The sequence below is a fragment of the Rattus norvegicus genome, chromosome 18, assembly GCF_036323735.1.
Source record: "Rattus norvegicus strain BN/NHsdMcwi chromosome 18, GRCr8, whole genome shotgun sequence".
Classification (NCBI taxonomy): domain Eukaryota; kingdom Metazoa; phylum Chordata; class Mammalia; order Rodentia; family Muridae; genus Rattus; species Rattus norvegicus.
Genome location: NC_086036.1, coordinates 33,066,869 through 33,094,522, shown reverse-complemented (window position 1 = coordinate 33,094,522; position 27,654 = coordinate 33,066,869). Strand labels below are relative to the sequence as shown.

The 27,654-nt window shown below is 35.9% G+C and overlaps 1 protein-coding gene across 2 annotated transcripts in view; it reads right to left on the bottom strand.

The window, feature by feature from the left end:
- Positions 1-27,654, bottom strand: part of LOC134483011 (igE-binding protein-like) — a 166,365-nt gene that overhangs the window by 17,002 nt on the left and 121,709 nt on the right. Inside the window, exons 2-3 of one of the 2 annotated variants that reach the window (XM_063277694.1) lie at positions 23,106-23,175; positions 17,671-17,794 (exon numbers count right to left, since the gene is read on the bottom strand). The gene's annotated coding sequence lies outside the window, so the exon portion shown is untranslated. Of the gene's footprint in view, positions 1-17,670; positions 17,795-23,105; positions 23,176-27,654 lie in introns of those variants that run through there. The other variant, XM_063277695.1, reaches the window with a different exon arrangement.

Below are 27,654 nucleotides of genomic sequence, written 5' to 3'. Positions count from 1 at the left end.
ATTCTCTCTCTGACTCATTCTGTTAAATCTTTCTCTGATTCATCACTTTATCTGTTCCTTAATTAGATATTACTTTAAGCATGGCTGCTTTCTTCTAAAAACTAACTTTGCCTTTACTGTTTGAAATTAGTTATATACTATGGACATATCTATATTCCAGCCAGATCACACATACCTAGTTCTTTGGATGTGATCTCATGCCAGAGCAGCCATGTTACTGGATTAAAATTCCCCTACAGTGTTTTAACTTTTTATTGTCTGACAATTTCATAAAAATTTTATTTAAAGAAAATTTATACCATATATTTTGAGCATGTTTTCACTTTCCCAAATTCTTCATCAATACTCCCCACCATCCTAACACCAACATTTATATTTTCTTTTTCTCTCTTAAGAAAAACAAAAACAATGAAACAAAGAAAAAATAAACAAAAACAAGGACTGCAATCACCCCATAAATGCACACACCACAAACCATAAAACAAAACAAAACAAAAATATTAAAATGCCACAAAATACCATGCGATTCATGTTCTGTTTCTCACCTACTCTTGGGCAGGGAACCAGCTCTGAAGTTCGTTGGACATATCCAATGACAGTACATTGGAAAATTTGATTTTCCTTTGCCAGGATATAGGAATTTCAGATAGTTTGTTTGTAAGGTGTTGTAATAAGCTTTTGTGCTAGAACCCCAAATGTATATATTGTTAAAATCTCTATGGGTTTATATTCAACAATGCAGAAGTCCAGGTGTATCTGGAAGACAATTTTTTTCTTGGAGTCACCCATTAACACTGTCTCTTACGATCTTTCCACCCTTGTCTTAGGGTTTCCTGAGCTTTGAGGGAAGGGGTTTGATGTAGACACACATTTAGAACCGAGTGCTCCAAATTCTCTCCTTTACTGCTAATATTATGATGTGGGTCTCTGTGTTAATTCACATCTAATACAGGGAAGGAGCTTCCTTGATGTAGAATGAGTGAAGGTATAGCGGTATTTCATTTTATTACTATGTCCTTTTAGCAGAATATCAGAACAGAATGATAAATAATTTTGGTAACAGCTTGTGGTGACTGGGAATCACATATGTCCTCATTGGTCAATGGCTCAACATGATGTAACTGCTTCTTAGGACAAGAGATTTTCTTTGGGGGCACAAAACTTCTATTTGGGAAACTGTTTCCCTTATTCTTTGATGACTAAATTTATGTTACTTGTACACACACACACACACACACACACACACACACACACCACACCTCCGTCTCTCTCTCTCTCTCTCTCTCTCTCTCTCTCTCTCTCTCACACACACACACACACACACCACCTCCGTCTCTCTCTCTCTCTCTTTCTCTCTCTCTCTCTCTCTCTCTCTCTCACACACACACACACACACCACACCTCCATCTCTCTCTCTCTCTCTCTCTTTCTCTCTCTCTCTCTCACACACACACACACACACCACCTCCGTCTCTCTCTCTCTCTCTTTCTCTCTCTCTCTCTCTCTCTCTCTCTCTCACACACACACACACACACACACACACACACACACACACACACACACACTAGGAAAATGTTTTCCTGGAAATTTATGAAGTAGGTCACTTCATAACTTTACTATAGATATATATGTGAGAAAAGATGTTTTCATATTCAAGTGATAGATGACAACTGGGTCACATTGCTGTGAATTATAGGAGTCAAGGTTCAAATACTTCCTTGACTATCTCCAAAGTGTATATGCCCATGAATCAGTAAATACTACCTCTTAAAAAGATTAGTTTTATTCATGCTGCTACTTATTTATGAGCAAAGCTACTATGGAATGCACACATTCATGAGTGCATACACACACATACAAACACACAAACACACACAGACAATTCAACACTACTGACCATTTTACTTCTCACATATGCAGATAAAATTCTTCTAATATACAAGCTTATTTAATATATACTCATAATGCACTCCATTAGCAGTAGAATAAACTTTATTATTTTGAAGATTTTTTCCTTGTCACTTCAGCCAAAGATTCATAAAAAACAATAAAAATAATATATTTAACAGATTAATCAGAGTGTTTTTCCATGTGTATGTAAAACTAAAGTGATTGTAATGTCCTAATTATTGTAAAATTTGTCTATAGCAGCCCACTTTCCTGTATTCCATTAGTGTTTTCTTTTCTAACCTTTCATTTTACATAAAATTGGAGTCATTTGCATGTTTGTGCACAGAATTCTGTTTTATTCATGATGATTGTCTTTCTAAAGAGAGTCACAGAAGAAAGAGGAAAAGACTTTAAAGGACTTATTTTATCATTTCACTTGATGGACAAACCTGAGGATAATTTAATAGAGTTGGCTTCTCAAACATTCTGACATTCTATTTCTGAAATGCTAGTGAATATTAATAAGGCTTCAAATGATTTGTCGGAAAAATTAGAAAAATGGGGAACAGATTGCTGCACTGTGTATCTGAAGGTTAAAAATGATTTTTTTTAAATTTCATATTCAAGTAAAAATCCAGACGAAGTGCTACATTCAATATTGGCTTTCCTTTTAGTGATAGACATGAAAGTTTAAGATAAAATGTAAACTGGTTAGCCCTAAAAACTTATATATGAATAAGGTTATATGGACTGAGAACTTTATATTTATATTTATATATGTTCTATGCATATAGTTACAATTATTGAAAAAGTGCTATGGATTTGAAACAGAGCAAGGAGGGCTATCAGAATGAAGAAAATAAAGGGAGAAATTATATATTTATTAAAACAAAAATTGCAAACTCTCATTGATAACAAGGTTCCTTGTTTCCAACTGTAGAGACACATGTGTATGTGCACACATAAACACACACACACACACTCACACACACACACACACACACGTATTCAATAATGACTATGGTGATGATGATGACAATGAAAATGATGACGACAACATTTCTAGTTTTAGGGTTAAATAGCTTCAATGGTGCTTTAACAAAAGCTCAAAACTCTAAGATTACAACCTCATTTTATTTCAAATTCTTCATCTTAGCAAATCTGTTGACTTCTCTGGTTCTCCATGTACCTACCACTTTAGCATCCTGCAGCATTTCTCAACAGCTCTTGCTCAGAATTGGCCCTGTCTCAGGGAGGATTCTTCCATATGATCCCAAGTCAAGCATGCATGTATAAAAAGTACTGCATGCCTGTCTGCAAGTCCATTTGCATAAGAATTTAGCCACACAGTTTTGATTATGTCTCTTAGACTCTGGATGACCTAATTTGAGTTTTGAGGAAAATTACATGTTTTGAAGTCATGGAATGGAAAATGAAAGCATTCTCATTCACCTACATAACTGGGATATTTGTATTTCTGCTAGCAGAAGGAGATAGAAATAAATAATGAAAATACAAATATATATCTAATGACCACTGAAATATTCATGTAGAAATTAAAATAAAATCCAAAGAAATAAAACTCCAGGTCACTCCAGGTCATGTGTAGTGGGAAAAAAATCAGGATTCTGTCTCTAAAAATTATCCAAAGAAGAATTAAAACAACTGGCTTCTAGTCACAATGCCTACCATCATGACTACTTAATTATATTCAACTTTTGAGATTTCCATTCGTTTATTTATTTATTCACTTTACACCTCATTCTCAGCCCTGCCCCCTCCTCCCTGTCACATAGCTGCTCGTCCATTCTCCCCTTCCCTTCCCTAAGAATGGCGAGGATAGTTTGAGTACCAACCCACAGTGGCATATCAAGTCACTACAGGTCTAGATGCATACTCTCTTACTGAGTCCAGATAAGGCACCCCAGTTAGGGGAACAGGATCCATGGGCAGGCAACAGACTCTGTGACAGCCTGTGCTCCAGCCGTGCATCTGCGTAAAAATTAAGCTGCAATTCTATTGCCTTTTACAGGGTGTGAGGGCAGGTAGGGTAGGTCCATGTATGCTCTATGGTTAGTGGTTCAGTCTCTGGGAGCTTCAAAGGGTCCAGGATGATTGGCTCTGTTGGTCTTGTTGAATATCCTCATCTGGTCCTTCAAATTTGTTTTGCTACTTTTCCACAAGATTCTCTAAGCTCCTTCTAATGTTTGGCTGTGGGTCTCTGCATCTATTTCAGCCAATGGTTCAGTAGAACCTCGCAGAAGACAGATATGCTAGGCTCCTGTCTGCAAACATAACAGAGTATCATGAATAGAGCCACAGATTACTTCTTGTCCAAGGGATGGGTCTCAGGTTGGGCCAGTCATTAGTTGGACATTCCCTCAGCCTCTGCTCTGCCTTGGTCCCTGAACTTCTTGCAGGCAGGAAATATTTTGAATTGAAGGTTGTGTGAATAGGTTAGTGTCCTTATTTCCCCACTCAGAGTTCTGCCTGACCTCAGAAGGTGGCCACTTCAGGCTCCATTTCCCCTACTGCTAAGGAATCTCAGCTAGAGACATGCTCATAGCCTTCCTGGGACCTCTGCCATCACAGGTCTTTGTCATGCCCCCCACCCAACCTGATTTCCATTCACTCCTTGGGTACACTCTCATTTTTTAAATTGAGTTCAACTGTGGGACATCTTTCCACAATTAAATGTATTTGAGAGAGTCTAACTTTGTTCTTCCTAAATTCTTTCTTAGATTCTCTGCTTTGACTCCTGGGTCCCTGTTAAGCTGGCTGTATTATCTAAAAGTATGATAAAACAAAAGCTCACAACAGATGCTGGCATTGAATATGAGTTTGTGCTTCAGTGCCAAGTGTAGAGAAAACTCAGACACATGTTCATAAAATTCCCATGTGTAAGACTTTCCCTGCCCCTACTTAGTAGACATACTGTAACCCAATGAAGTAGATGAGTAGACTTATCTTCAACACTTAAAGCAATAATATTGTATGCTTATGCAATGATTTTGGAACTAATAATCCAATATATACCACTTCAAAAATACCCTGAAAGTTTAACATCTATGTTCAGAACTACTTTGTTGTGATTGACGTGCAGCTAATTGTCTCTTTCTGGACAATAGTAAGTCTCAAAAGTTTCTGCTCTCTAATTGTTTCATTTAGTTTCTCACTCAGTTATTAAGTACCTCTTACTTTTGAGTACTTCCTTATACTGGGTATTGGGAGTATGAAAATTAAAAAAAAGTTCAATAATTCATACTCCATTGATTTAAAAGAAATATTCAAAGAAATCTATACAAGGCTAAGATACAGGTTTGAACTTGTCAATCCACTTTTAAATCCAATCAGAGAGTAGTTGGCAATGACTAGGTACCACCATTGTACCAATGAGCATCTCTTACTAGGACAGTTATAGTGCATAGGATTACAGGTAATTCGGATTGATAGTTGATGTTTCCTCTAGTTATATACACAGCTTCTTTCACCTCTAGTTTCCTAGTCAGTAGATGAATAGTCAGTAGATGAGTAGTTAGTAGAAAGCTTCCAGATGAATGCTATCCTTATTACTTCCTCTTCTATAAGCAAAATATATGGTGTCTTCAACAATAGGATCTAACCATCAAGTTGCAGAGAGTAACTAAGAACATTGACAAATGACTTCTACCTAATCCTGAGGGTCGATTGTATCTTATTGACCAACGACTCCAAAAGTGGTATCTCATTCCTAGCACTAGATTTTGTCTATTTGCCTGTGTTATCTAGTAGGGTCATTGTTGTTCTATCATAAAGTAACCTGTGACTAGAGGGGTCATGGTCCCTATAAAGGAAACTGTCCTTATTATCCTGCTAAATGGGAATAGTACTAATCTGATTCCTAATGACTTATAATTATATTCATTGGTAATTGATTGTCTCAGCCCTTACCAAGCTGCTTCATTTTGAAAGACATAGAGATCAACACAAACCCAAAAATGGTCAATGAAAAAAGAATAAAGGACTAGGAAATAATCAACCCTAAACAGAACAGATGTATCTGCCAAGACTAAGGGGGGTTATAGAAGGGGGAGTTATTAATTTACTACAAGGAAACAGAGTTTAGCTAATATTACAGAGAAACTGGACATATAAATTCACATTAGTTGATGTAGCATACTGACAAACCACACATAAGTCCAAGACAGACAAACTGTCTATTAAGAAGATACATAGCACACCATCCTACCCCTAACTTCGTCAATACCTATTCAGAACGGACAGTTGCTATGAAAGAGTGGATTGGTTTTCTCTAAGAGTGAGCCCTTAGTAAGTCAACCACGATCCAGTGGAAGGTACACATACAGAAATTGGAATTTATTTTCTCCTTGTAAGTGCAGAAAGTTGGGTAGGCTGGGAGGGGAAGTAGATCTGGGAGGATGAGGAGGAAGGGAGGAAATATGATCAAAATATATTGCATAAAATTCTCAAAGAACTAGTAAAAGATGAGCAATAAAACAAATTTCATTATTAAACAATATTTGTACTGGCTAGTCTTGTGTGTCAACTTGACACTAGCTAAAGTTCTCACAAAAAAAGAGCCTCAGTTGTGGAAATACCTCCATGAGATTCAGCTGTAAGGCACTGTCTCAACTAGTGGTCAAGGTGAGAGGACCCAGCCCATTGTGGGTGGTGCCATCCCTGGGCTGGTGGTCTTGGGTTCTATAAAAGAGCAAGCTGAGCCAACCTGGGGAAGCAAGCCAGTAAGAAACAGCCCTCCATGGCCTCTGCATCAGCTCCTGTTTACTCACCTGCTTGAGTTCCAGTCCTGCCTTCCTTTGGTGATAAAACAGCAATGTGGAAGTGTAAGCTGAATAAACCCTTTCCTCCCCAACTTGCTTCTTGGTCTTGATCTTTGTGCAGGCATAGAAATCCTGACTAAGACAACATTTCTCAAAAGAATGACCACTGGAGTTTCATCACAATTTTCTGCCAATTATTTATCATAGACTAAAGGATGTTAACATTATAGAACATGTGCTCAAAAGTTTTGATTGTCTATTTTTCCCATTTCAACTCATATGTACATATACATCTTTTTCTCTACTGATTTTATAGATTATGTGTATTTTGACTGAGAACAGTTAACATCTTGCTCAAACTCTTAAACAGAATGAACCAATTTCTGTATGCCTATTGATTTCATTTCTTAGGAAAACTACAAATGTAATCATCATTGTTAACTTTCCTTGTTCCCTTACTTTGAAGACTGGCTGAATCTTAGGTACTACACCTCTCAGAGTATTAATACTGAGCTTGCTGTCCAGATTACTATATTTAATACTTTGTGGTCCAAAACATTTATGCATCAGAAGATGATATTGCAGAAGCTTTCATGCAGACTGGAGATATACAGACTTCCCATTTCTCTGTATTATTTTCTACTGGGAGAGAAAATTAACAAGCCTCAGCTGGTCATATTCAAGATGACTTCATATTCTGATAAAACAAACTTGATATAATTCTATTGTATTCAATTGAGAATTTGACTAAAATGTTGTCAATATACCCCCATGTGGAATTATCACCATGTGTGTTCTTTTAAGCCAAAATGTATTATATAAGTCAGATAAGATCCCAGCTTATTGACTCCAAGAAAAATGATTTTCTTTAATGAGCAAGTCCAACTTTTGAACATTGTGACACTGTTTTCATCTACAAAGTTCACACTTGAGAATTACACAGTCAAACTACAAAATCAACACACATACACATGGGCAGAGAGAGAGAGAGAGAGAGAGAGAGAGAGAGAGAGAGAGAGAGAGAGAGAGAGAGACATTGACATTCATAATGTTAAATTAAGTTTACAATTTTTGTTATTCTATTCTGTGATTCATGCAGACTGCAGGGTATTGAATGAACTCATCTGCTCACATAGTTTTTGTATTGCACGTCCTATCAGTTGTAGAGTTGATCCCTTTTTCCTCTTTTTAGAACTTTAAGTTCAAAATTCTCAGGCACTCATAAGGAAACATATAAATTACAAATGGTATACTGGGTATTCTCAATCTTACCTTCCTTTCCACTGTAAATTCTGCTAATAAAAGAAGAGACTACTTCCTGTCTATGTATGTTCCTGGGACTCATCAACATAGACCTTTTGGTAATCAATACTGATCAATCAGTGTTGAAACAGTGAATGAAATCAGACTAGCATTCACATAACAAAGTATCATGGCTGTCATTTCAAGCCTTTTTTCTGGTAATGCTTTATGTTCTTGTTTCTTTCAATCTTCTTGTACACTTTGCCACTTGGAGATTTTGTTCATTCATATATTCATATCTACAGTTAATTTAAAATTCTGCCCAGCCCAATATTGTAGAAATCAATCAACGCAGAGCTACTATACTCTCAATGCGCTTGTGCACTGAAATATATAAAGAAGCAAATCCAAGAATGTTGGAAATTACCCTAATAAATTAAAATTTAGAGTAATTATATTGATGGCATGAAAAGCATAATACCTTTGTATTTTATAGAGTTAGAATGAACAAAAACAGTGAAATTATGACATAGTCTTTATGGATAAAAAAAGTATCAAAACCTCAGAAAAGAAACTTGGTTACAAGTGATCCACTGAGTAAGGTGCAGGTTTAGGATTACATTATTTGTGCTTTGCCTTTGAATTGGGTACTGGCTTTTAAGATACTATATATATGCAATAGTAAGAAGACTTTAGAAATCAACATTATGCATATTTTGGTTTCAAATGGCATAAAAACCCAAATAACAGTAGATAAACCATGAAATGAACAGCAGGCTGGTCTACTCAGACATCTTTTATCAATGTGTTTGCAATGTCTGCGTCTAAGAGTGCTGATGTACTTTGCAGGAGTTGAGTGTAGGATGGCAATAGTGAATGAAGTCTACTGGAGTGACAATCTGTAATGTTGGGCATGATACATTCCAGATGGAGATTCTGACGCATCTACTCAGGTCTATTTCCAGATTCTTCTCTTTATTATTTATAAAATTTATAGAGCAAACTATCTACAGGCTTGAAAGTATAAAAACAACCACAAACTCTGTAAACCATGCTTCATATTTGACCTTTATAGTTGTACGCTATAATTCACAATGTATCAAAAATATACCCTAGATAAACCTTATAATATTGCACAAATTCCCATGGAACTTTTATACTTCTTTATGACATTCAAAGACAATGAAATTTAAAGAAATATCTAGCTCACTAACAGCCACTCCTAATATATATCAGATTCTAAAACCATGAAATAAATAGCAAGGACCTTCCTTCCTAAATGGTTTCTGCAATGAAATATAGAAACTTTGTGAAATCCTTATTTCTAAAGATTCTGTGTATGACACACATGGAGGAAATAGATGTGCTGAGACACAAAAGAACTACATTTCACACAGGAAGAACATCTGCTTATATAATAGTATTCAAATATTTCAGTGCAAATCTCATTGAGATGTAAATCCCCAAAGTTATGAATTATAAAGCATATATTCTCTTTCTAGAATGGGACTTTCTTGTAATCTATAGAAATTGAGAAACAGATAAAAATCCAGCACGATCCAGAAGATAGAGAGATGTGAAATGCTGTTTTCTAAGCAACAGCTATTTAATTCAGTAACTCACAGTCACTATATATACTTGTATAAGACCTTTATGAGAAGAAGACAGCCAAAATGTCAGCATAGGAGGGAGAGATACTCCCCAGGCTCAATCCCTTACTGAGGAACCATTGTCAGTGGATATCTGCTGGAGATGGAGAGCCATTCTTCTTTGAAGATGTGGTCACAGGTGGATTTCTCTGTACTCTAGTGTATGGGCCTATAACCATGTACATATATGTAGCAATAATTTGGTAACACATTAAGAAGGGGATTATATTACGAGGGAAAATGGGGAGTTGGAGGAGGAAAATTGAGAGCATATGGCCATATTTCAGTATATACATGTAGGATATTTACAAAGAATAAAAAGTATATAATAAAAAGTCTAGAAATATTTAATGTTAGATATACAAAGAAACAATTATCTATAATTTGTAGTGCTGAACAAGATATAAAAGGAAAATATTTCCCTACATCACACACAGCACTACACTATACTATACTACACTACACTCTTTCACGTCAGAATTCGAATGTAAGATGGTCTTCAGAGCAATGACTACAAAATCAAGTGAGTTAGGACATCTGAATGGGATCTATGAAGCAGAGGCTCAGCTAGACTTACCTTCTGTTGTTTCTTATTTCCTCCCAAATGGGATAAAGGAGGAGGGTACTTCTCTAGAGAGAGAGAGACACTGTTGCCAAAGGAATTGGCTGCGGAAAGTAGGAAAGGTAAGATTACCTCATCTCAAAATGTCCTCCAACAAGGAGGCAAGAGAGTATCCCTTCAATGATGCAAATAGGAGAAGTGGGCTGATTTGATATAAACTTATAGATGCAAAAATATATTCAGCAAAAACTTATCATTATCAGTGGAGAAGCAGCCAGAGATCTAAGAGCAGGAGTGTTTTCAGTGACAAAGGTAGTGAGGAGACACAGATCCTAACCTTCTCCCTGGCCACAGTTACACAGATATTGAAAATCATGAGCAGCAAACTCTAAGGTTGTAAAAGCTGATTACATGGAAAAATCCAAGACATTTAAGGTTGGCTATTATTCTGTTCCTCTCTCTTTTTAAATTTTAAAAGTTAATTTATTTATGCACTTTACATCCCAATATCCTCCTCTCTTTACGCCACCACACAGCCCCCTCACCCTTCTCCTCCCTCTCCCATTCTCCTTTGAGATATGGGAGGGGCGCCCTTGGGTACCATACCACCCTAGCACATCACATCACTTCAGGAAAAAAGCATATCCTCTCCCACTGAGGCCAGATAAGACAGCACAGTTAGGAGAACAGGGTCTATAGACAGGCAATGGATTCAGAGACAGCTCTCATACCAGTTGCTGCTAGACCCACATGAAGACCAAGTTGCACATCTGCTACATATGTGCAAGGGGTGTGTGTGTGTGTAGGGGGGGTCAATTCATGCTCTTCAGTTAGTGGTTCAGTATTTGAAATTGGCCCTCTGCTGCCTGCCTCTGGATTCTGTTCCCCTAACCAGGCTGTTTTGTCTGGCCTCTGTGAGAGAAAATGTTCCTAGTCCTGCAGTGACTTGATGTGCCAGGGTAGGTTGGTACCCGGGGATGCATCCCCCTTCTCAGAGAAGAAAGAGAGTGGAGAAAGCAGAAGGGGCTGTATGAGAATGGATTGGGGTTGTTGCAATCATGATGTAAAGTAAATAAATAAATTATTGAAAAAAACCAGGCTAAGTACACAGTAAAGTAACATTCTTTGTTTCATTAAATTTTATTTATTTGTTCTTCAATAATTATTATCCATTTTATATCATGATCACAGCCCCCCTCCTTTCTGTCCCAATTTCATAACCATTTTCCTCCCATTGCCTTCTCTTAAGTCCTCTTAAGTTAGATATCACCCCATCCTGGGACATCTTGTTCCAGCAGGACAAGGCTCGTCCTCTTCCACTGAGGCTCAACCAGACAGTACAAATAGAGGAAGGGGATCCAATGGCAGGGAACAGAGACCAAGACAGCCCCTACTGGGATAGCAGTCTTAAGTGACCTCAAGATGTATTAATAACTTTGACTGTTAGATCTACAAAACATTCCAGTTTCTTTTAATATTAGAGATATTTTTGTAACATTGCATTGTCACACATTTTTTTGAATTTGTATTTCTGTGTTTTAGTCATTTGTTTTGTATACTCTCTGTTCCTGATTAAGTTTTTTATATTATTTATTCTGTACCAATTTTTAATGACTTTGTAGCTCTAATTCATGTATTTTGACTTGTTTTTTCTTTAACTCACTTTTTCTTAGTCCTTCATACCCACTCTTTCCCACATTCTTGGTGTTTTCTTTATTTTATTTCATAATTATTGATAAACTTAAAATTGAACTTTTTAATCATCCATTGTTATGGGAGACAATCATAACTTTATTCTCTTTGCTCTGTTTCTGAACCATAGTAGAAGTGTAATTCAAGTGTACAAATGTTTTTGTTCCCTTATAGTTTTTTGTTTCTTTCTAAATTTAATACCAAGTTTATTGCAAAAGCACTGTTTCCATTACTATTGCCTGCTTCATCCATCAAAACAGTAGTGAAAATTATAGCCCTACATGAGGATTTTACATAAATAAGACTTACAGAGAGTGAAAAAAAACAAGAAAAAGATTGGCAGAAAAAAAAAACCTGGAAACATATTTATCTCAAAAAATGTGTGAGGCGGGATGCTTTAAATAAGAGAGGTTCTTTAAAAAATGTCTCCTCCCAATGTTACTTAAACTGCTCCCCTTCCCAAGAAACCCAGAGACCTCAATCTTTGTCTTCCAGTGATACTACCCTGGCCCCTGTCAGGGTAACAAGTAGACTGTTTCATACTTCTCCTGCTCCTCCAAACCTAATCCCCCAGTCTCAACCCCATGTCTGCATCAAAAATACCTGCTGTAGCCTTCCTTCTCTCTGTCCACATCTCCATGGATCCCACAGACTTCTCCTACTCTTATGTATTATTTTATTCCAGTTATCAATTCTAGCAGGCACTTCCTGCTAGCCGGCAGACCATTCCTGCCAAGGAAACAGGTAATCTGTCCATATATCTTCCCCTCTACTTCTGTCTCTCTAGATCCAATTTCCCACTCTAACCTCTAATGTCGTAGTAGCCACTCTGGGATGACCTCTATTCCAAGAAGAAGAAAAAAATCAGATATTGATTGAAATCTCTGCTATCTTCCAAAACCGTGAACACCCCACTTCCCAGTATCCTGAAACACATTTTATCTGGAATGCCTAGTGGCCACAACTATTAGGCTCAAAGAAAATGTTCTACCATCAACAAACCGCCATTATACTCTGACATTCCAAAGGAGAAACAGATACAAAGAAAAAACACTCACCCAAGGAAGACAAATCCAAAAACCAGCTCATAGACCTATAATTATCACAGTCCCAGATGTCTAAATGTCAGGATAAAAACACAATCAATAACAGCCAGGAAATATATCTCTGCTAGAACCTAATTATCCTACCGTAAAGGCCCTGGGTATTCCAACATAGCTGATGTATAAGAAAATGACCATAAATCATATATACAAAGATGATAGATACCCTTAAAAAGAAATTGGTTAAATCCTTGAAAGAAATTCAGGAAAACACAAATGTATATATTTTTGCATATATATTTTAACTTTTAGCTATGTAACTTTATGGGCACCCAGATATGTGAAAGAGTCAGTCTCGGATTCTCCTTCCTTCTCTTGGGGCTCTTTTTCTCCTGTTAGCCTTGTAAAGACACAATGTGATAGATTTTTTCTTATTTTCTTATATTTTATTTTGTCATGTTTGGTAGTTAACTCTTAGAAGCCTGTTCTTTTCTAAGAAAAGACAAAAAGAGAATAGATCTGGAAAAGAGGGGAGGTAAGAAGGAACTAGGATGGACAGAGGGAGGAAAAATGTAAGTAGCATATATTGTAGAAGAAAAATATTTTCAGTAAAATGAAAACAAAAAGAACAAAAAAATGAAGGGTAAAGCAACTACTAAACTTACCAAAGCACATGACTCCCGGATGCCTGAACTCAAAGACAATGAAATGCAGTCATCCCAGAAAAGGGTTCAAAGCTCTGAATTTTAATGGTCACTAAAACAGAGGCAGGTTGTGAAGAAAATTGGTGAGCTCTGCTTAATTAATCACTGTCTAAAATAAAAACTTGAGAAAGATAAAGACATCTGACATCAAATCCTTTCTTCCACAGATGTGTGAATATATAATTGTGTACACACACACACACACACACACATGCACAGATACAGAATCACATACACACTTTCTTTCTCTCTCTCTTTCAAACACACACCACATGGTCACAGACCATATAAAAGGCCTAATAAGCAAGAGAATGTAGTTATAGGACCATTTCATTATGGAAATAAGGACAGAATGTTGGTGACAAGGTGAGTAATGCAGATTAAATAATTTGTGGGAGAATTACAATTAAATTAATATTCAAAAGGAACCAAATAGAAATTTTAAGAAATAAAAGAACTGAAAGCCAAAAACAAAAATTACTTTTCATTTTAATATAGATGTTAAGCCATACATATTTATTCACACATTTTTAATTTTTATTTTATTTTTGAGATCATATCATTACATTTCCTTTTCCTTTTCTCCCTCCAGAACTTTCCTGTATACCCCTCTTTGCGATCTTTAAAATGCATGGCCTGATTCTTGTTAATTTTTGTTATATACAAAGATCTATAACATGCTTTTTATCAGCAGTCACTATAACTCCACAAAAATATTCCAGGGACAAAGACTTATTTCCTGAAGACTAATTATTCCATTTATTAATTAAATAATTATCATGTTTGAAATAGAATATTTTCTTTTAAATTGGCTGTTTTTTTTAAATGACAAACAATAAGCTTTATCCTCAAATTAAAATTAAACTCTAATGTTAAATTCAGATGAAGAAATGAGAAGGAAGTAATTAAAAAGAAATTACATAATTTCCAGGAGTATGTGTTGTACCCATATTCCAACACTTTTAGAGCTCAAATTTCATTCTTATACCTGTAGCAGACATAGTAAACACAACATTAGCTTTGTTCTTCTGTTGGAAAATCCTGCAAAGGAAGAGGGCATTAATAGAGGAGCTCCAGTCAGCTGACCACTGTTGAGGAAGATAGAGTCCATCTAGTCAGGGATGAGCTCTCTTATAAGTGCTCCATTGGTACTCCTACTCCACTGTACAGAGGAGCAATGCAAATCAGACTCAGTTTTATATCTAATAGAAAGAGAAATTTGAGAAGGGAATATAAAGAAGAGGCAAGTTAAACCGGGTAGAGAAGAAGGGATGTGATTGGAGGAAATTGCATTCATGTATAAAATTCTCACAAATACTTGCAGCAAAGGAAACAGTGGAGTAGTAGAAGCTATAGAGTGAGATTATTGTCCAGCTACATATCTGATGGAGGTCAATCAAACAAACATTTCAGAGTCAAACAATCAAGAAAACAAGTAAGAACACACCTATCTTGCACCAAATGGTCAGCCCTGAAAACATACATACAAGAACCATTATACAGACTGAACAGGAAGAATATACATGGACATGTACACACATGCAATGTTTGAAATAACAATTAATGACAAAGAAACCATGAATTTGAAAGACAACAAGATGAGGTATATGGGAGGGTTTGGAGGAAATAAAGTGAAGGAAGAAATTATATATTTATAATCTCGAAAAGCAGAAAAAAAAGGCCAAGCAAAAATGAGTTATGGGTCTCAACAGATAGTTCTCAGAAGAAAAGGTTAAAATGGGTAAGAAATATTGTCAAAATCTTTAACAACCTTAGCAACTATAGAAATGCAAATTCAAATATGTTGAGACTTTATCTTGCCTCAATCAGAATTACCAAGGTCGAGAAAACAGCTGAAAACTAATGCTGAGGAGAATGTGGAGAATTAAGAACTTTCGTTTACTACCTGAGGGATTGTGAACTTGTAGGGTCACTATAGAAATCAACATAAGGACTTCTTTTAAAGCCAAAATAAATCTTCATATGATTCAGTTGTACCACTCCTTGGTTTATAACCAGAGAACTTAACATTTTACCTCAGAGATACTTTCTCAGCCATATTTCTCTCAGCTATATTTCTTGCTGCTCTATTTACAGTAGCTATCAAATGGAAACAACATAACTGTCTTCCAACTGAGGAATGAATAACAGAAATATGTTACATACACACAGTGCAAAATGCCACAGCTGTAAAGAACAATAGTATCATGAAATTTGAGGTAAATGAATAAAACTGGAAAATATTATACATAGTGAGGTAATCCAGGTACAGAAAAACAAACACCACATGGTATCTAATTGTTTTTGTGGATTCTATCTTTAGACATGAAAATATAAACCAAATTATCCAAAGAAGCCAAGAAAATAGAAAAAGACCCTGCAGCAGGGGCAAGCAAGGCATACTAGAGAGTTGGATAATAGCAGACAGGTAAGGCTGTGAGTATCCAAGAAAATAGAGAGAGGCTTTAACTATGAAGGAAGGAGAAACACTACAGACAGTGGAGGGAGTAGAGAAATAATACTCAGGATGTTTGAAAAGGCCATAGGCGCTATATTAGTTTAAAGCTTACTTTAAATGTGCAAATATTATGTATCTATATGATTAATATATAAATATATTAAAGTTTACTATTCTATTATATATTAATAGAGATTGTTATTGTATGGTATGTTGATTTATATTCCATGTTATATATAATTACCATGTAATGAATTTATACTACATGAAGTGATAAGGCTTGGGAAAGAGTCATATAATATATAACAAACACCCCGATGACAAGCATTAGAGAAATATAAGGTTGTAGCTCAGAGAAATATAAGATTCCCAAAACAATATGAGCTATTGCCATTACCCTTCATTGTCTTTCAGAACTGGAAGGTAAGACCATGTTGCTGAAGACATGATATACTTTGGATACAGGACTTAGGGGGCATGAGATGGAATTGAACTGGAGCCTCCCGTCCCAGGACTGGCTCTCAAAGTATTGGATGGTTCTGCACAAGATGCCAAGGGAGGGGGAGAGAATAATTGTTCTACCAAAAAGCCTACAGATGACAACTGATCCAGCAACATAAGTCTAGCTATATACTATGGACATTTTTATCTTGGGGTAAGCAACAGTTGTCTACTTGAACTAAAGACTAGTTGGTGGGAAGAAATTCATGCCTGGGAAGTTTAAACCCAGTTAAAAACTCATGGTATTCACAATCCTGAGAAGTAAACTTGCTACTGCCTTTCCTAAGCTGATGTAATTTCTAACATTTTAAGTACTTCTTTTCATGCCTATAGATAAATGCAACTCTAACCTTAATGAAAGATGAAATTTTGATGCGTATAAGTGAAACTGGTCTGAAGTTCTCTTTCTTTGTTAGGTTTTTGTGTCATTTAGGTATCAGGGTAACTGTATCCTCATAGAATAAGTTAGAGAGTATTCCTTCTGTTCCTATTTTGTGGAGTAGTTTGATGAGTTTTAGTATTAGCTCTTCTTTGAGTGTCTGGTAGAATTTTCCCCTAAAACCATCTGACCCTGAGTTTTATTGGATTGAGAGGTTCTAATGGCTGTGTCTACTTCCTTAGGGGTTTTAGACAGTTTATCTGATCATTATTTAATTTTGGAATGTGGTACTTGTATATAAAATCATCCATTTCTCCTATATTTTCCAGTTTTGTTGTGTATAGGCTTTTGTACTAAGAAGTGATAATTTTTTAATTTCCTCAGTTTCTGCTATCTCCCTTTTCATTTCTGATTTTGTTAATTTGGTTACTGTCTCTGTGCCTTTTATTTAGTTTACCTAAGGGTTTGTCTATCTTGTTAATGTTCTCAAAGAACCAACTATTGGGTTTGTGGATTCTATGTATCATTCTCTTTGCTTCTAGTTGGTTGATTTCCGCCCTGACTTTTACAACTTCCTGAATTTCGCTCCCCTTGGGTGTGTTTGCTTTTTGTCCTAGAGCTTTCAGATATGCTATTAAGGTGATAATATGGGATCTCGCCACTTTCTTTATGAAGGCACTTATTACTATGAACTTTCCTCTTAACAGTGCTTCTATTGTGTACCATAAGTTTGGGCATGATATGCCTTCATTTTCACTGAATTCTAGATGGTCTTTAATTTCTTTATTTCTTCTGTGACCAAGTCATCATTGAGAAGAGTTGTTCAGTTTCCAGGAGTTATGTGAGTTCTCTGTTGTTCTGTTGTTGAAGTCCAGCCTTTGTCTGTGATGACCTGATAGAATGCAACGAATGATTTTAATCTTTTTGTATCTATTGAGGCTTATTTTTTTATAAGATTATATGGCCAATTTGAGAGAAAGGTACATGAAGTGCTGAGGAGACAGTATATTCTTTAGTTTGGGGGTGAAATGTTCTGTAGATATCTGTTAAATCCATTTAGATCATAACATCTACTAATTTCATTGTGTCTCTGTTCAGTTTCACCTTGGTAGATTTTTCCTTTGATGAATATGAAGTATTCCTCCCCATTTCTTTTGATTACTTTTGCTTGATGTCAATTTTACTGGATATTAGAATAGCTACTCTAGCTTGTTTCTTGGGACCATTTACTTGGAAAACATTTTTCAAGCCCTTTTATCTTGCAAACTGAATCCAAGAACACATCAAAAAACACCATTCACCATGATCATGTAGGCTTCATTCCAGGGATGGAGAAATGGTTCAATATATGAAAATCTATCGATAAAATCCACTATATAAATAAACTCAAAAAATCACATGATAATTTCACTAGATGCTGAAAATGCTTTCAACCAAAACCAACACCCCTTCATGTTAAATGTATTGAAAAGATCAGGAATTCAGGGCATATACATAAACATAAAAAAGCAATTAACTATTAATCTAATAGTCAACATCAAAAAATAGGAAGAAACTTGAAGCAATTCCACTAAAATCATCAACAAGACAAGACTCCCCACTCTCTCCCTATTTATTCAACATAGTACCTGAAGTTCTATCCCGAGGAATAAGACAATTAAAGAAGATCAAGGGGCTACAAATTGTAAAGGAAGAAGTCAAAGTATTGCTATTAACAGATGCTATGGTAGTGTACATAATGAACCCCAAAATTCTAGGAGGGAACTCACACAGCTGATGAACAACTTCAGCAAAGTGGCTGAATATAAAATTAACTCAAAGAAATTAGTAGCCCTTTGCTATATAAATAATAAATGGGCTGAGAAAAAAGTTAGGGAAACAACACACTTCACAATAGAAACAAATAATATAAAATGTCTTAGGATAAATCTAATGAAACAAGTAAAAGACCTATATGATAAGAGCTTCAGGTTCCTGAAAATAAGAAATTAAAGAACAACTTAGAAGATGGAAAGATCTCCCATGTTCATGGATCAGTAGGATATACATAGTGAAAATGGCCACATTACCAAAAGCAATCTAAGATTCAATACAATTCCCATCAATATTCCAAGACAATTTTTTACAGACATTTAAAGAGCAATTCTCAGTTTCATATGGAAAAAATATCCTTGGATAGCCAAAACAATTCTGAACAATAAAAACTTGTGGATGAATTACCATCACTGTCCTAAGGCTATGCTACAGACCAGTAATATATATATATATATATATATATATATATATATATATATATATATATATTGATTTTTGATAAAGAAGCCAAAACCATACAGTGGACAAAAAGAAAGCATCTTCAAAAAATTGTGCGGGTTCAACTGGCAGTCTGTAGATAGAATGCAATTTGATCTATATTTGTCACATTGCACAAAGCTCAAGTCCAAGTGGATCAAAGATCTCACCCTAAAATCAGATACACTGAATCTAATAGAAGAGAAAGAAATGGGAAATAACCTCGAACATGTTGGCACAGGAGAAAACTTTCTGAACAGAACACCAGTGGCTCGGGCTCTAAGATCAACAATTGATAAATGGGACCTCATGAAACTACAAAGCTCCTGTAAGTAAATGTAAGTAACTGTTAATGGGAAAAAGGGGCAACCTACAGACTGGGAAAAGACCTTCACTAATCCTACACCAATAGAGGACTAATATGTAAAATATATAAAGAATTCAAGAAACTAGACTCCAAAAAATTAAGTAACTCGATTAAAAAATGAGGTACAGAGCTAAACAGAGAATTCTCAACAGAGGAATCTCAAATGGCTGAGAAGCACTTAATTGTTCATCATCCTTAGTCATCAGGAAAATGCAAATCAAAACAACCCTGAGATTCCACCTCACACCAGTCAGAATGGCTCAGATAAAAATCTCAGGTGACAACAGATCCTGGTGAGAATGTGGACAAAGAGGAACACTCTTCCACTGTTGGTGGGATTGCAAGCTGGTACAACCACTCTGGAAATCAGTTTGGAGATTACTCAGATAATTGGATTTAGAACTACCTCACAACCAAGCTATACCATTCCTGGGCATATACCCAAAAGATGCTCTATCATATCACAAGAACAATTGCTCTCCTATGTTAATAGCACCCTTATTTGCCATAGCCAAAAACCAGAAGTAACTCAGATGTCCCTCAATAGAAGAATGGGCATAGAAAATGTGTTACATTTACACAATAGAATACTATTCAGCTATTAAAAACTAGGACATCATGAAATTTTCAACCAAGTTGATCAAACTAGAAAATGTCATCCCGAGTGAGGTAACCCAATCCCAAGAGGATATTCGTGGCATATATATTCACTGATAAGTAGATATAGATATTAGCCAAAAAGTTCAGAATACCCATGACACACCTCCACAGACCCAAAGAAGTTAGAGAAGGAAGGCCCAAGTGAAGATGCTTGAATCATCTTCACTTGAATCCCATTCACCAGGGGGAACCAAATAGTCATAGGAGGCAGAGGAAGGGAGAAATCTGGATCAGAGAAGAGAGGGGGAAAAGAGGACAGGATTGGATATGGGGAAGAGAGAGAGAAGCCCAGAGGGCCAAGACAATGAATGGAAATGTGCCTGTTGCTAAATAATCTCCATAGACATGACAGAAAAATGAAATCTCAACAATATGATTGTTGGAAAAAGATGACAATATTAGGTGACATGCCAACATGGAGTAGAAGTTTCAAATGGCTATATCCTTAAGTGAGGAGTTAGCTACAGCTGCTTGATGGCTACACCAAGAGAAATTTCAGTCCCCTCTAGTAATTGGACTCAACTTTTCCAAACCAATTGCTCAGCCATGAACCATGCATATTTGAGCAACATTAAATGGACTTGATGACTTAAATATCCATGTATACACACACACACACACACACACACACACACACACACAGACACACAGAGAGAGAGAGAGAGAGAGAGAGAGAGAGATTCAGAGAGAAATAGAGAAACACACAGAGACATACATACAGAAAGAGATTGATAGATGGTAGATAGACAAATGATAAATAGATTATAGATAGATAAATGATAGATAGATAGATAGATAGATAGATAGATAGATAGATAGATACTGTGTGTGCACAAGCACACACAACAATAATACTTGGAAAAGAGACCTTGAATTAGGGATTTGAACATAGGATGAGTTTTATGGGGGAGAGACAGGTGTGATGTAGCAATAGTACACATGCCTGAAATTCTTAAAAATATTAAATTTAAAAATTCAAGAGCAGTATACAGCAAGAGAATGGCCAGCATTAAATTAAGTGAGAAGATTAAAGCAATTTCACTAAAATCGGGGATAAGACAAAGGCTGCCCATTCTTTCTCTGTACAATCAACACAGTACTTGAAGTTCTAGCTACAGATATAAAACAAGTAAAGCAGATACAAATTAGAAAGGAAGAAGTCAAAGTATTGCTATACACAGATGATATATTAGTATATGTAAGTGACCTCCAAAATTCTACCACAGAATTCCTACAGCTGATAAAGGCCTTCAGTAATGTGGTTAGAAACAAAATTAACTCAAAGAAATCAGCCCTCCATTATAAAAAATGATAAATGGGGTGAAGAAAAAATTAGGAAACAACACCCTTTATAATAGCCACAGATAATATAAAATACATTGGTGGGACTCTAATCAAACAAGTAAAAGATCTGCATGACAAAAGTGTCTGAGGAAAGAAATTGAGGATGATATCAGAAGATGGAAAGATCACCCATGTTTATTGATTGCTAGAATTAACATAGTGAAAATGGCCTTTTAACCAAAAGTAATCTAAAGATCAATACAGTTTTCAACAAAATACTAATCTAATTCTCTACAGACCTTGAAAGATCAATTCTCAATTTCATATGGAAAAATACAAAAGCAAACAAACAAAACTGGATAGTTAAAATAGTCCTGTACCACGGAAGATCTTCTGCAGGTATCTCCATTCCTGATTCCAAGGCATACTGTGCAGTAATAGTAATAAAAACCTCATGGTAATGGTATGAAAACAGACATGTTAATCTATGGTATATAATCAAAGACTAGAAATAAACCCATAGCTATAGACACATGATATTTGACAAAGAAGCCAAAATCACGCAATGGATAAATGAAAGCATCTTCAACAAATGGAGCTGGCCCAGTGGCTGTTTGCATGGAAAAGAATGCAGTAGACTCATTCAGCCTGCCCAAAACTCAAGTCCAAGTAGGTCAAAGACCTCAAAATAAAAATAAATACACTAAATGAATAAAAGAGAAAGTGGTTAACTGTCTTGAAGTTATTGGCACAGGAGACAACTTCTTGGATAGAACACCAATAGCTCAGGCACTAGGAAGGATCAACAATTAATAAACAATTAATAAACCGATGAAACTGAAAGGTTTTGCAAGGCTAGGGACACCATCGATAAAACAGAACAGCAGCTGAGAGGATGGAAAAAAATCTATACCAACCCTACATCTGACCGAGGAATAATATCCAAAATATATAAAGAACTCAAGAAATTAGACACCAAGAAACCAAATAACCCAATTAAAAATGGGTCACAGACAAACAGAGAATTCTCAACATAGGAATTTCTAAAAGCCCAGAAGTAATACTCAATGTCTTTAGTTCTCTGGAACTATCAAAACAAATCAAAACTACACTCAGATTTTATTTTACGCCCATCAGAATGTCTTAGATCAAAATCGCGACTGATAGCATATGACAGTGATGATTTGGAGCAAGGGGAACATTCTCCTATTGCTGGTGGGAATGGAAACTCATTAAACCTCTTTGAAAATCAATTTTTCAGTTTCTTAGAAAATTAGGAATAGTTCTACCTCAGGACCCAGCTTCAGCACTCCTGGGCATATACCCAAAAGATACCTCACTATACCATATGGACACTTGCTCAACCACCCAAAAAGCATGCAAGGACCCAACCTACATATGTAGTTGCAGATACGCAGCTCTCCTCTTCTCTAAGGAAAAAGGGAAGGAATATTGGAAAAAAGAATTTGTAAGGTTCAGACTGGGAGGAAAGAGGGAGGAGGCTGCAATCAGGATGTAAAGTAAATAAAGAAATAAATAATTGAAAAAAAGGTTCAAAAACCTTCCACAGAATTTTATTTCATGTAGTGTCTAAACTTACCTATCCAGTTTCTAATTCACTCTGTGGTTGGGCTCCATGTTTCTTCTGCCATCTCATTTGTCCAGTGTACCTAGAAATAAACAGTAATTGAAATGTAAATCTCACTCCCTTATTTATTGGTTCTCTTGTTCTTGCTCTCATTCCTGTTTCCTACAAGGAAGTTTCTGATCCTCAGAATTTAAACTTGAAGGCTCATCGGAAGTTTACACAACATCCTCAGGTCTCATTAATATAGTTCTTAGTGTTCTTTACATCACCTAGATGAGAATAACACATTCAATTCAATTTTTGCTTCAGGTTTTGCTTCATCCATAATATATGGAATCCAGTTCATGCTTAATGAGTATTCATTAAATTTAAAGATAACTAATCAAATGTGAGAAGTACAAATAAGACTGTGAACTTATTCTTCCAAGAACAATAAAAGTATTTTTAGTGCTTTCTACCTATTAAAGTTCAGAATAAACATTTATTTTGGACAATTCGCAACATCAACAATAACAACAATAGCAGAACAATATTTCTAGCCAATTAAAATGTGAGTGTTGTGGTTAAAGTCTGCTTCCTTTATTTGACTTCACTTGGCAACAGATATTACTTCCAATAAATTTTTGCATAGACTTAAGTCTTGTTATGCTATGAATAAATTACAGATGCTTGTTTATTTACAAAGATGTACAGTTTTGCATGAGAATTATTTTACAACACTTTAAAGGTTTCCGACAGGATCCATTCCTCCCCTAACATTAGAAGGATATGACCTCAAGCTGGCATTTTACTTCTTAAACAATGAATGATATGGGTTGATGGTGAAGTTGTTTCCATATGTCACCTTGTAAGTCATATAAGTTATGGTACTTCTCATAAGACAAGAGAAGAAGAGAGAAATTTAAATTACCAGGAAGCATTTTGTTTGCCTTGTAACATTGAGCATATATCCTATGCTAGTGCGGATCTACAAAACTGTAAGCTGGGCAAAGAACTTGGAGCTTCATGTCAGAGAGAAAACAATGAGTTACTGCCTGGCCTCATTACACAACGGCTGTTTCAACCTTGACTGTGGCCTTTTATTTGAATGTATTACCATATGTTCTCAAATTGCTGTGCAAAGACAGATTGTACCATAGTCTCCTATTAATATTTTGCCTGGGAATAATGTTCACTTTTATTTGTCTAAAGTGTTCCAAATTACCAAGTGATTTTTTAATAGCAGTTTTATTTCCTATGTAGAGCCTGCTATTTCCATGTCTGAGTCATACAGTTGAAATCATGAGAGAATCATGACTTATTTATTCTGCGAACTAAGAGATAGATGACAATTGTCACTTCTCAGCTGATGGGACTGGAACTTAAATCTAGGAAGTTGGTTGAATTGTGATTTTTTCCCTCTTTCTGTTGCTCCACTGTTCATATTAAGCTCATTAGACTTAAAAATAACAGAATAGAATTGTCTTTTAGGGAATTTAAAGCCATGAACAATACATATTTTAGGGCTTCTGGAAAGGGTAGCATATGTTCCAATACAATCTTTACTATTATTAGTTTCAAAACCTCCTTTATTTTACTCAAGGGCAGGATTAGTTTGGCTCCAAGAGGAAAATGAAATTGAATTGAGGAGAAGGCCACCATTTTTCCTCACCCTCGTCTTGTTCCTCCCCTCTTTCTCTTCCTCCTCAGATCAATATACCTGTTACCCACCATGGTGCTCTGGTACTAAAAGCAACATCCAGCCATATCCAGAAGATATAGTTTAGCAAACACTATAGATCAGCTATTCTGGTAGAGCATTCAATTGATAAAACCTTATAAACATCCTTGTACATATTCACATGCTGTGCTATAATAGCCTCTTAGTAAAATATGGATCAGGGCAAGCATTTAGATGGAAATGGTTCAACCATTCACTCCTGTGTATTAATGGAACAGTGCTAAAAATTCTGATTTCTCCTGGTCTTGTTCTGATTTTTCTCAAAGAAAATAAAATTTGATTGTTACTTGTTTCCATTTCCTCTTGAAGACAGAAGGGCATAGTGATTAAAATATGAAGGATAACATAGACCCTAACAGATAGGGAGAAATAATAACCACTAGTGTTCTGTAGCATAGCAGGGATCCCTCAGTTTACAATAGCTAATTACTAGATTTTTATAAATAAGCTGTAGAGAGGAACACAACTCATAACATAAAGTAATTCTAAGGAAATGGGAGCACCGAGCACCATTATTTTATCAGTTCATCAGTTCATCTTGATTGTAATCACCAAAATATCATATTGTGCCTTATAATTAAATGCAATTCTTACATTTCAATAAAATGTTAAGACAGGAATGCCCATGGTATTAAATTAGTCACTGTAGTCTATGTTGGACCATTATAGGTATATAGAATTAAATAATAAAAACATTTTTCAAAAACCTAAGTTTGAAAACATACTTCCCAGTAATGACATTTCCTTATGACTTTCATCCTACGGTTCCATGATAACCTTTAGAGGTCCAAAACCTTTTCTTTCAATCTTATGTTTAGCATGCTGCTCTCTGATTCTTGTAGTTTCAGTTTATTTGATAGACTTTCACAATCCTTATCTACTTTTAAGGTAGGTAGATGTGAAAGCAGTAATAACCAGTCTCCCTTTTTCATCATCAAAATCAATCTTGCTCAAAGAGTGATTGCCATACTCCAATAATATATGCACTCCGGTTCCTTAAAAATGTTAAACAGCTTTTGTAGTATGTAAGTGCATAACTGGGTAAGAAGTGACTTTTCCTTTACTTAAGAAATGGAATGGGGATAGATGATGAATTGGGTGACTGGTCCTGACTGATGGATTCATACAGAGACATTAAGAGTTCTGTATATAAAATAAGTTGATGGTGAAAGTGCTGTTAATATTAATCCCAATTTTGAAATTAATCCCAATTTTTATTTTAAAAGCATTGGGTGAGGATAAACACCATTCTGACTTGCATCACTGAGTTAAACTCAACCATATACAGCTATGTTCAGGGACTTTGGTTACATTGACCATTCTTTTTTTTTTTTTTTTTTTTGATGCTTTTTTTTAAATGTTTATTAACGAGTATTTCTTATTTACATTTCGATTGTTATTTCCCTTCCCGGTTTCCGGGCCAACATCCCCCTAACCCCTCCCCCTCCCCTTCTATATGGGCTTCCCCTTCCTATCCTACCCCCATTACTCCCCTTCCCCCAACAATCACGTTCACTGGGGGTTGAGTCTTGGCAGGACCAAGGGCTTCCCCTTACACTGGTGCTCTTACTAGGCTATTCATTGCTACCTATGAGGTTGGAGCCCAGGGTCAGTCCATGTATAGTCTTTAGGTAGTGGCTTAGTCCCTGGAAGCTCTGGTTGGTTGGCATTGCTGTTCATATGGGGTCTCGAGCCTCTTCAGTTCTTTCTCTGATTCCTTCAACAGGGGTCCCATTCTCAGTTCAGTGGTTTGCTACTGGCATTCGCCTCTGTATTTGCTGTATTCTGGCTGTGTCTCTCAGGAGCGATCTATATCCGGCTCCTGTCGGCCTGCACTTCTTTGCTTCATCCATCTTGTCTAATTGGGTGGCTGTATATGTATGGGCCACATGTGGGGCAGGCTCTGAATGGGTGTTCCTTCTGTCTCTGTTTTAATCTTTGCCTCCCTATTCCCTGCCAAGGGTATTCTTGTTCCCCTTTTAAAGAAGGAGTGAAGCATTTGCATTTTGGTCATCCTTCTTGAGTTTCATGTGTTCTGTACATCTAGGGTAAGCCTTTGAAGCTATGCCTAGGAAACATTGGCTCATGCAAGTACAAAATGTGCATGGTTCTCCTAGACAAAATAAACCCAACCTGTGGGAAACAGTTTGTAAAATTCTGAATGATTTTAAAAGAAAATAATTAAACAGAATGTCTCACCTGGCTTGTCTTCAAAGTAATAATGTCTGCTAATCCCCTAGGTTGAGTAAAAATATACATGCACATTTGTTTGGAATGATAAGTATTTATATGACTATTTCCATATGAAGTACTCTTTGACTAGTAAACTTATTATTTTTATGGTTTTGTCAAAATGTGTAATTTAGAGTAAACTATAAACCCATCTTTAAATGTTGAAAGTGATTGATATTTATTTTTATTCACTTTATTCCACCATTTGTAAAACTATTTACTATTGAAAATACTATTTGAAAATACTATTTACTTAATGAAAATTTGAGAAGAGGTAGTTTTTGTTAATCACTATGAATGGTACTTTGCATGAAATTAGTTTATGAACTAGTGAACTATGGACAATAATATTGCACTTCAGAATATAGGTAGATTTCAACCAATAACATGAAGGCATGACTGGAGCTGTAAATGGCCTCCCTAAGCAAGAAATACTCTAGCAAGCTGCCTTCTGGCTTCATCTACATCATCAGTTGTCTGTTGTCTGAGTTTCATAGTGAACAGCACTTTATAAGAGAACCACATCATCAACACTTTGGTCCCCAGCATTCTGGCTCTTATAGAAGATGATACCTGCCAAGATCCAGGCTTGTGTGAGTGAGATATGTG